Source organism: Miniopterus schreibersii (genome assembly GCF_964146895.1).
Source record: "Miniopterus schreibersii genome assembly, chromosome: 4".
In the NCBI taxonomy this organism is placed as follows: domain Eukaryota; kingdom Metazoa; phylum Chordata; class Mammalia; order Chiroptera; family Miniopteridae; genus Miniopterus; species Miniopterus schreibersii.
The window spans coordinates 47,974,123-47,984,910 of record NC_138105.1 but is presented as its reverse complement, the minus strand read 5'-3'; positions in this window follow the sequence as shown (position 1 = coordinate 47,984,910).

Genomic DNA, 10,788 nt, shown 5'->3' with positions numbered 1-10,788 from the left:
CTTCCAAACACTTCATGACTGATGCGCACTTGGGATGTTTCCAGATCTTAGTTATTGTAAATAGTGCTGCTATGAACATAGAGGTGCATATATTCTTTCTGTTTGATGTTTCTGGCTTCTTAGGATATATTCCTAGAAGTGGGATCACTGGGTCAAATGGCAGTTCCACTTTTAATATTTTGAGGAAACTCTGCACTGTTTTCCATAGCAGCTGTACCAGTCTGCATTCCCACACATCTCCAACAGAAGACACACAAATGCACACATGAGCACACACACACACGCATCCCTAACCCAAATATTTTTTCCCCTCACCCCACATCTATCATATCCATATCAAAATCTGTTCTAGGACCTTCCTTTATATCTTTCCTAACTACTCAGAATCACTTTTTCCCCCCATCTCTGATTCCCCTGCCCTTGTGGTCTGTACCATTTTTTGGCAGATCATTTTATCCTGTTGAATTGTTCTCATCATTTCATTTGCACATATCTCTTTCACACTAGATGGTATGGCCTTCAAGAAAAGGAGCTCTGTTTTCTTCATCTCTACTCCCTCCTCACCCCACACATGCTCAGAGTGACTAAAATAAGGTGGGTATGTAGGAGTAACCTCTCAAAATCATCTGAACATTGTCATCTTTTAGCCTTCCTATTGAATATCCTAATCCTTTGTTTACTCTAAAAAAAGTTTTTGTTTTACATAACCAAAACTCCTAAAGGTACAGGAACATTGTAAATGAAAAGATGCCTTTTGTATTTCAAATTAGTTTTAGTTAGGGGCAGAAATATTAATCATGCTCTGTTAACCGTGATTGTTCTATTCTGATTTGAGAAAGCACGTTCTAACCTGGCTGATGGTTGTATGCCCCAGGACATGGGAGTTAACTTTGGAATTCAGTCTATCATCATGGGGAAGATTAACAGCCCTGTTCCCGAAACAATGGAATCCTGGAGGTACCCGCCCTTTAAGACCCCCAGCCCACATTCCCTGTAACCTGTTAGCATTATACCTTGCCTACTTCCCCATGCCTGTAATTTCTACTTTCCCATGTAATCTTTGTCCTTCTACCCAATATAAGCAGCTTGCTTGGGCAGGGGGGAGGGGTGACAGAGCAGATTTTTCAGGATGACCTAACTGTTCTCCCAAACTGCCAGCATTATTGGAATAGACACTCATATGTGATTCAACCCTGTCTCTGCTCAAGTGGTGACAGGCAGCCCAGATTCATTGTTGTCCTATTTTTTTTTTAATTTTTAAATTTTATTTTTGTTTAAAATATTACAGATGTCCCTTTTTCTCCCCAATGACCTGTTCCACCCGTCCATCTCCCTCCCCAGTCCCTCTCCCCACCATTGTCCATGTCCTTGGGTTGTGCATATAAATTCCCTGGTTACTCTCTCCCCCTCCACCCACCCGCCCTCCTCCATCCCTCTGACACTCATCAGCCTGATCTATGCTTCCATGTCATTGAATCTATTCTGTTCATCAGTTTATTAAGTTCTTTAGATTCCACGTATAAGCAAGATCATGTGATGTTTGTCTTTCGCTGCCTGGCTTATTTCACTTAGCATAATTTTCTCCAGGTCCATCCATACTCTCCCAAAGGGTACAAGAACCTTCTTCTTTACAGCTGCGTAGTAGTCCATGGTGTAAATGTGCCACAGCTTGTTTATCCACTCATCTACTGATGGGTACTAGGTCTGTTTCCAGATCTTAGCTATTGTAAACTGTGCTGCTATGAACATCGGGGTACATATATTCTTTCTGATTAATGTTTCAGGATTCTTAGGATACATTCCTAGGAGTGGAATCACTGGGTCAGATGGCAGCTCCTTTTTTAATTTTTTGAGGAACCTCCATACTGTTTTCCATAGTGGCTTCCCCAGTCTGCATTCCCACCAGCAGTGTACAAGGGTTCCCCTTTCTCCACACCTTCGCCAGCACATGTTGTTTGTTGATTTGTTGATGGAGCCATTCTGACAGGTGTGAAGTGATACCTCACTGTGATTTTAATTTGCATCTCTCTGATGATTAGCAACGTTGAGCATTTTCTCATGTGTCTCTTGGCCATCTGTATGTCCTCTTTGGAGAAGTGTCTATTCAGGTCCTTTGCCCATTTCTTAATTGGTTTGTTTGTCTTCCTCTTGCTGAGTAATATGAGTTCTTTGTACACTTTGGAAATTAGCCCCTTATCAGATACACCCTTGGCAAATATGTTTCCCCAGACCGTGGGGCTCGTTTGTATTTTGAGGCTGTTGTCCAATTTCATTTTGACCTCATAGATCCCATGAAAGGCCTCAGGGACCCCCAGAGGTTCATGGACTATACCTTCAGAACTGTTGATTTAGTTTATCTATTTTCCTAAGGGTTTATTTTAAGAATAAAGGAATTTCTCATAGAACCCAAGAACTGTAACTGCAATTAAAGGCTGTTGCCTATGAATGACTGAAAGGAAGAGATTTGAGAGTTGAAGCATGGTATCATACCTAAAATTGTATTGGTCCTCATGGAATTATACCTGAGTCTATGCAAGAGAGCTTGTAGACAGAATCTGAAGTAGTTGTTTACATAGGGATTCAGTGAGATATGGGAGCCATGACAAGGCATCATGCCTCAGTGCATGGGGGACCCCAGTATACTCAGGGCTTTTGGGAGCATCACGAACTAGAACCCTTATTACTATAAACCAAAAATAATTTTAAACTGTAATAAAGAACAAAAAGCATTTTAAGCAAAAAGGAGCTGCAGCCCAGAAGACACTGATTCAGGTAGCAACCTAAATTCTGTCCCACTGAGAAAAAGGGGAGGCAGTCTTTTAGAGCAAAAGTTCCCACTTGGGTTCTCAACTAGGTTCATTTTATGTAAATGAGGTATCCAACTTGTGCTGCTCTGATTGGACAAGGCAGGTCTCAGTCAGCATAAACAAGTGGGGCATGAGGCAGGAAGCCAGAAGTTCAGTCTGAGGTTCTTCCTGGTACACAGTGTATGTGAAGAGCTCCTGTCAGCAAATGGCTGCTAGACTCTTATTATTTATAAAATGTGGTCCCTTGGTTGATCATGTGGAGTCCATCTCAACAGATACATTTCTTCTCAAGGTTCACATCAAGTAAATCTTTCTTCTCAGGGTCCACAATACAGACATCAGCATTCTCAGGGCTGATACTACCAGATGTAGTAGTTATGAGATGCCCTCATGGGGTGTGGAGAGAAATTGGCATCTGGGAAGCATCAAAGCACAACATGGTATACAACACATTCATAGTCTCGTGTGGCATCTTCAGAGATTCCCAGTAGTAATCCTATAACAGATTAAAGATGCTGCTTTACCAGGTAGATCCAGAGACCACAGAAACACTGGTGTCACCTCATTTGTACTCATAGCTGGCAATGATTATGTAAATGATCATCTAATTGAAAACATTTCCTTCTTTTACCTTCAAGATTTCAAGAAAAAACTTTGGCTGACACAGTACATTTTTTAATCAGTATTTTCAAATTTAATATTTACAGAGTATCGACAAACTTCTGTTCTTTAAAAAAAGTAAAATAATTGTGGTACTGCACTGTTCCATTTTCCAAAAAATAACTAACAAGATTATGGTTCCTTCCATTTAACAGAAAACAAAGCAGAAAATGGACATACTTACTTCTTGATTTATTTTTCCTAGAATTTGTTCCTATAATAAATTTTGAATTGTCCTTTTCCTGGCAGTCACTTGGTTTCCAAACCCAGCTTGTAGGACTTTAGCATGAGTCACAGAAGCCGTACAATGCATCAAGTATGAGTGAGATGCTTAATTAATGACTAACTTACATCCACGGGAGAGCTTTTTTCCTACTAAAGAGAAAAATAATTATCTCTTGGGCTTGGTTTCAGTCACCTTCATTACTAACACAACCCAAATTGTTGCTACTGGATAACAATTTCCAAAGGCAGGAGAGAAAGTGTGTTGCCAAGGAGACTGCTGACATGCAGAGGAAGGAGGGGTTTATGATTCCTCCTGCCTCCAGGTTTTGACTGGCAAGAACTCAGAAAAGCTTCTCCATGAGATTGTAGTAACAAGACAACCGTGATAAATTCCTCATGATCATAGTTCATGTCAATTCATCTCAATTCAGCAACTTCAACATACATCTTGAATAACTCCCCTGGCTGCAACCACAAATGTCCCAGAATGAGCAAGCAGAGAACGCAATTTTATAGTTTTCCTTCATAGATGGAAAATCATTTACTCAGAGCCACAGTGTAGTTGGAAAAGAAGGTAGAAGCAAAATGTTGGTTTATTTTGGAGTTATATCTAAGAACTTCAAGAGATGTATACTTCATTGCCACTGTACTGTATCCTGAAAAATTACGGGGGTCTTCCATATTCATCAAACCTATTTTAAACAGAGCTCAAAGTTATAAGTATTGGTATGCTCTTTTTAAAAATAATTACATTTTGAGTATCAATTAGCTCATCTTTTATTATTTCCATGATTAGGAAACCTAATATTCCTAAGGCAATTGAAAACAGCTAATGTTTCACACACTAGCAATATCAAATTATACTTCAAAGAGGAAGAACTTGCCCAGGGTCTGCTCACCACATGAGAAATGTAAGAAAGAGGTAGAGAGAAGGCCTCTTGGGGGTAAAGAAGTTCAAGTGGAATGTTAACCTAACATGGCAAAAAGTAGCAAGTGATAAGCAAATCTAAAATCACAATCTTGAAGTGAAACCAAAGATCACGGTCAGATAAGTTGTTCCAAGTTTTCAGACTAATGAAGTAAGCAAAGCTAAAATAACACATTAGTTGAAAGCAAGAATGTCTACGCGTCCAATGCTGAGTGGAAATGGTGCACAATCAATGACTACTGAGGAGCATGTCCGTGTGTTGCTGGATGGATCACATCAGGCAAGAGGGTGGCTAGTCAGTACTGTGCCCACTCAGACAAGAATGAGAAGTGAGTTGCTCTAACATTTAGCTTAAGTCACAGAAGAAAGGAGAAGGTTTTTTTTTAGCATTTTTATTCTCTATAAAAGAAATGTCACTATATGCTATGCAGTTGGGTTCTGATTTGGTCAGAGGTGAATCAAACACCAAAGTCAATTAAAATTTCAGGATTTGATAATGACCCTATTCAGAGTAGAAAACACATCCTTCTACAAAATATTGGCATACTTTGCTAAGCCAGGTGTGCCTCTCTTTATGTTTTTCAGGACTAACATTATGATTGTTTGCCTCAATAAACTCATGCATTAATAGTAATTTCAGGAACACTTTGTAATTTGTAATTATAGGAAACATTGCTCTGTGCATAATTTTACATTACACCAATATAAAGCATTATAATATACAGGTATATATTCAATAGAACTTTTCTTTTTTTAAAATATGTCTCTGTCAAAATCTAGAATGTATTAGACCACATCAACCATTAACTTCAAACTACTCATAGTACACCCTTCCTCCTGGAAACTTTGGTTGCCAGAGGACATTTTGCATTATTTGCTATAAAAGGGACAGTGAAATACCTTCTTTACTGGTTCCACACGTGCTCACAAATGCATTCTGGCTAAAATGTTTTCTAACCACGAATCTGCAAGTGCCAATAGTGTCTCAAAGGCATTAAATGGAATCCTCTTTTAAAGACAACTTCCTATGCTTATTTTTATTTTATTAAAACCTGGCAAAATGCTGAATAGGGAAAATAAAGACACATGACTAGAATCTGAAAAAAATAATTAAATGAATAAACAAAGGAGTTAAGACTCTGCATTCAAACACCCTTATGGGTTGACTGATTGTTTTACTCTAACTCTCCTTCAGATATGGGTTGTACTTGCAGTACATGTAAACACCAAGATGAATCTCTTCTAATATAAGGACTAAGGTCAGGATGTCAATGTGTTTCAACTCAATCAAGGCAAAACATGTTACATAGGAAGCCTAATGTTCCTCACTTAGATGTGTACTGCAGATATTGGTACAGCTTGAAGTTTACTCAATAGGAAAAATCGCATATATTTAATCTGCAGATTATATGACAAAGCTATAGATTCTGCAAAATTCCAGTTATCATTCAAAGTACTAACACTTCATTTTACTCCCTCAGAGCCAATGCAGCCCAAGTGGACAAAGAATAGATGTCCTCCTCTCCCAGAGACGTGACTCCACCTCCACAGAGCTGCTGTCTGCTGGCCAGGTGTGAGTTCATTTACCCCAAAAACCAGAGTTCCCACAAGTACTCCTGTGTCCTTCTTTCTTAACTACTACTACTGACTTCTTCATGCCATGACCATCCTGTCCCTTCTCTCCCCTGCTCCTCCCCCAGGCAGCCAGTGTGCTTCCCTTTCACAACCTGAGCACCAAAACCTGCCCAGTATCACTTCTATGACTTTCCAATGAATCTTTCCACTATATCCAGAAATGCAGGTTTGTGCCCCACATAGAAAAAAAAGAAGGGACTGCAATGTTGTAAGGAAGATTTTTTTTTTTTTTTAATTTAAAGGAGAAAAAAACGTGAACTAGATTTGGGTTGGCTCAATAATAATAGCATTTTGGGAGTGATCTACCCACAAGCAGGGCTTTGATGGTCTCTCAGAGTTGAGATGCTAGGTCTATAAGGCCTTTATTTTATAATTTTTATCACACTTTTAGCCCTTTAGATTATTTCCAGCTTTGTGCTCTATATTGAATGTTCATTGCCTGGAAAACTCCAATTTATCATTTAAGACCCAAATCAAATGTCCCCTGTTTTCTCCTAACTAGAGTTAGTTGATCCATCCCTGTGCTTCCTAAGCTCTTAATATGTACCTTTGTGATATGTGTTAATATGTTATGTTCTGTTTGGGCCAGAGACTGGCTGACTATAAACACCTGAAATTGATGACTTAATCACTTCCCAAGGACCCACTTCCAAATACATCACACTGGGGATTAGGTATTAACATAGGAATCTGGGGGAGGGTACACAAACATTTAGTGTATAGCACTCCATGACATGTTGACATATACCTTTATAACATGTATTAATATGTACTCTTGTATCTAGATGGGTCTTCATGATTTTAGTTCTTAAGACTGGCTGGTTGTTTCACTCTAACTGTACCTTATGTCACTGAGGGAAAAGCTCCTACTTACTTTAAGTCACCAAAATTACAGGATTTATCTGTTGTAGAACTCATGCTATCCTAAGTGATGCATGTCTCTTTCATCACTTTGTTGGGCATCTAATATGTTTTAGGCACTGCAGATACTACAATGAACAAGACACATAAACAGCTTTCATAAAGCTTACAGTGCAGGGGACAGAAATCTAATATTTAAGTAGACGAACAAGTGGTGATCAGTTCTTCAAAGGAAGCGTACAAGAGCTGACATAGGAATTACTGAGGAAACTAATTTAGATGAGGCGGTCAGGGAAGGCACAAGGAGGGGATCTCTGGGCAGAGATCTGAAGTTCCAAAATGAGCTAGTTACTTTCTTCCTTTGTCTGAGCTGCTCTGTAAAAGCCGCCACTGGTGTGGTGCCTGGTACATGGTGGGTGTTCATAAATGAATCTAAGAAAACTTTAAAACATTGATCTTTTGTAAAAAAAATGTCTGTGTTGCCACTGGATGAGCGAATGAGTTGTAAAATCTGTATTTGGTGAAAGCTCCCTTAAAATTAAAATAATTATATGTAAATTGGCCTAAATTAAACTTAATTTAATGTGCTACACTTTATTTTAGTGAAATTTGTATTTTGTTAGGTAATTAACATGTTCTGATCATTTCGCAACACTTTTATAGATTGCTGACTACAGTTGACAAATGAGCATTGTACTATGAATATTTAACATTTTGCTTATAACAAAGAGAATTCCACATTTTCTAGAATAACTTACAGTCACAAAATGCTTTCAAAAATTTTCTCTCAAGAATTACTGCTTTGTTTTCACACTATTTCTTTATCATCTTTTCTTTAACATTCACATCGCCTACAATCTCCCACATATAACCACTATTAACCTCTCAATTTTAAGCTAATTACCTGTAAAAGGATGTCCCTTTTAATTTGGGGTATTAAAGTACAAAGTGACATAATACTTAGATCCTTCTGATAGGTCAAATATGATCTAAAAATTTTATTCCTAATTAAGATGTGTCTATTTAGAGAATTACCATTATATAAATGATCATTGGCATGATACCTGTATTCAGAATTCATGATTAAAAGATCAAATTTTAGCCCTGGCCGGGTAGCTCAGTTGGTTGGAGTGTCGTCCTGATACTCCAAGGTTGCTGGTTCGATCCCTTGTCAGGGCACATACAAGAATCAACCAACAAACGCAAGTATGAGTGGAACAACAAATCAGTGTTTCTCTCTCCCTTCCTCTCTCTCTAAAAATAAATAAATAAAAGACAAAATTTTAAAGAAAAAGATCAAATTTTAGTCTTGTCTTGAAAAGCTTGTCTAGTAGGAAGACACAGGTAACATAAAACAAATACTTCATAGGACAGACCCACTCTTTATTCAAGGCTAAAGTGAAGAATTAAGTGGATCTGAGCTGCTTCTTTACCCTTCCCTTTGAAGACTTAGCCTTCCCCAGGGAATTTAAGTTTTTTGAGCATGGCCCACACAGAAAGATTAAAGCTAGTCAAAACCTTAACTAGTAATAGTAAAATGCCGGGCCTCAGGATGAGTTCTGACAGTAGTGACAGTGCTGGTCACCAAGCAGCATCTTGGTCATGCCTGTACCGTCTCCACATCAGCCGCAGAGTGGCTGGTAGGAGTGGGGAGGGGGCCAGCTTCGCAACGTGGCCCTAAAATCGCTGTAACGCTTCCAACAGTATCCACCCAAGTAGACAAATATAGTGATAACAGGTATAAATGCCAAGAGATCCAGAAGTAAAATGTTTTGGCCTTTATATGTCCGACACATGAGCAGACTAAGAGAAAAAGAAACAAGCAAACTCCAGTTTAGTCAGTAGACTAAAGGACTCGCGTTTACTCTGCCTTTCTTCTAATCTTGTGGGTTTAATTTTTTAACCTGTATGTCTGAGCCTAGAAAATGAGGATACTTGTTAGAGAAAGACTCATTGTGTTTTATTTAAGAGGTCTGGAAACAGACATTTGGGAGGAATTTGCAGGTAATTGGTAGAACTTAGGAAGAAAGAGAAGAAATTCAAAAGGAAGAGCCAAGGAAAATGTCCAACAAAAATTCTGTAAGCATTATTATCTTTTAAAAACAGCTTACGTACTTGAACCATTAACTCCTGTTGAAAGCAATTACATCAGCAGTTATTAAACTCAGTCTCGACCTTGAGTTAAAAAAATACATTTTCTTAAAAACCTAAACTCCAATTTTCCTATGTAATTACTCTTCTTAGTACTATCAATTATAGCATGAGAGAAAAGCATGTTATCCTTCATATTTTTGCTTAATAAAAATGTTTATAACACAGTTTTCCTTTTATTTCACTGAAGCTAGAGGAAGTTTTGGATACTCAAAAAGGTTGTGGCTTTGAAAACTTTTTTCTCTTAATAAAAATACTAAATCTTTGAGGCTCATTAGAAAATCATCTTCTAAGAATTCAATATGGCATGTGTAGCAAACACAATGTCCCATTTGGAAAGGTTTTGAAACATATTGCTGGTCAGGAAGCTGGTTAAGAAGTTAGAAATACTGGTTTTATAATAATGAATGATAAAACAAAGCTTTTCAGCCCTGGCCAGTGTGGCTCAGTGGTTAGAGCATTGGCCCATGCACCCAAGGGTTGCAGGTTCTATTTCGGGTCAAGGGCACATACCTGGGTTGCGTTCGCTCCCCACCCTGGTTTGCGCTTTCCACTCTCTCTGAAAAGCAATGAAAAGAAATAGCTTATGTGAGGATTAACAAAAAAAACACACACAAAGCTTTTCAAAGTCAAAACTGTATGTGTCATGAATATTTGGGTGTTTCTCCATTACTCAGCTAGCAAGTTCAAAGTCCAATCAAAATAAATGCAATCTTCCCAGCCCTCCTCAGATCAGACATGCTTGGTGCCCGCTGCTTGGATGACTGTTAAGGAGGCCCATTCCCTCCTTCCTAGGCACCTAGCTGGACTGCCCTTACAGGTGTGTGTGCTGTGTGACTGCGCTGTGGCCCATGGAATAAAAGAAGTCATTTGTGCCTCTTCCAGAGCTGGCAAAAGTGTGATCCTTCATGCTCTTCCTCTTCCTGCAGAGACTCTAGAGGCCAAGTGAGGGAGATCATGGACCCACAAACTGGAAGGAGTCTGGATCAGGAACACCTACTTTGAACTTCTATTGGATTAATGGATAAAATTTGAGAGTTTACCTATTACTACAGTTACTTCAGCTAACAGATACCTATAAACAGACTTTTTAAATGTTATGATTTGAAAGGAGCAGGAGGCAATAAGTAGAGATGTTCCAAAGATAAATAACAGAAAAGAATTTGGAAAAGACCTATAAATGAGGAAATAAAGAGATAGTATATAATCTTTACATTCAGGCCTCCAAAGCCAACTTTTTAAAAAAGCTTATCTTTATTGTTGAGAGTATTACAGATGTCCCTGTTTTCCCCCTTTATTCCCCTCCTCCCCACCCCTGCCCCCTCCCCAGGCCTTCACGGCACTATTGTCTGTGTCCACGGGTTATGCACATGTGCATATAAATTCTTTGGTTAATCTCTTCCCACCCTTCCCCTCAGGTTCCCTCTGAAACTCATTAGTCTGTTGCATGTTTCCATGTCTCTGAATCTATATTCTACTTGTCAGTTTATTTTGTTCATTATATTCCACATATAAGTGAGA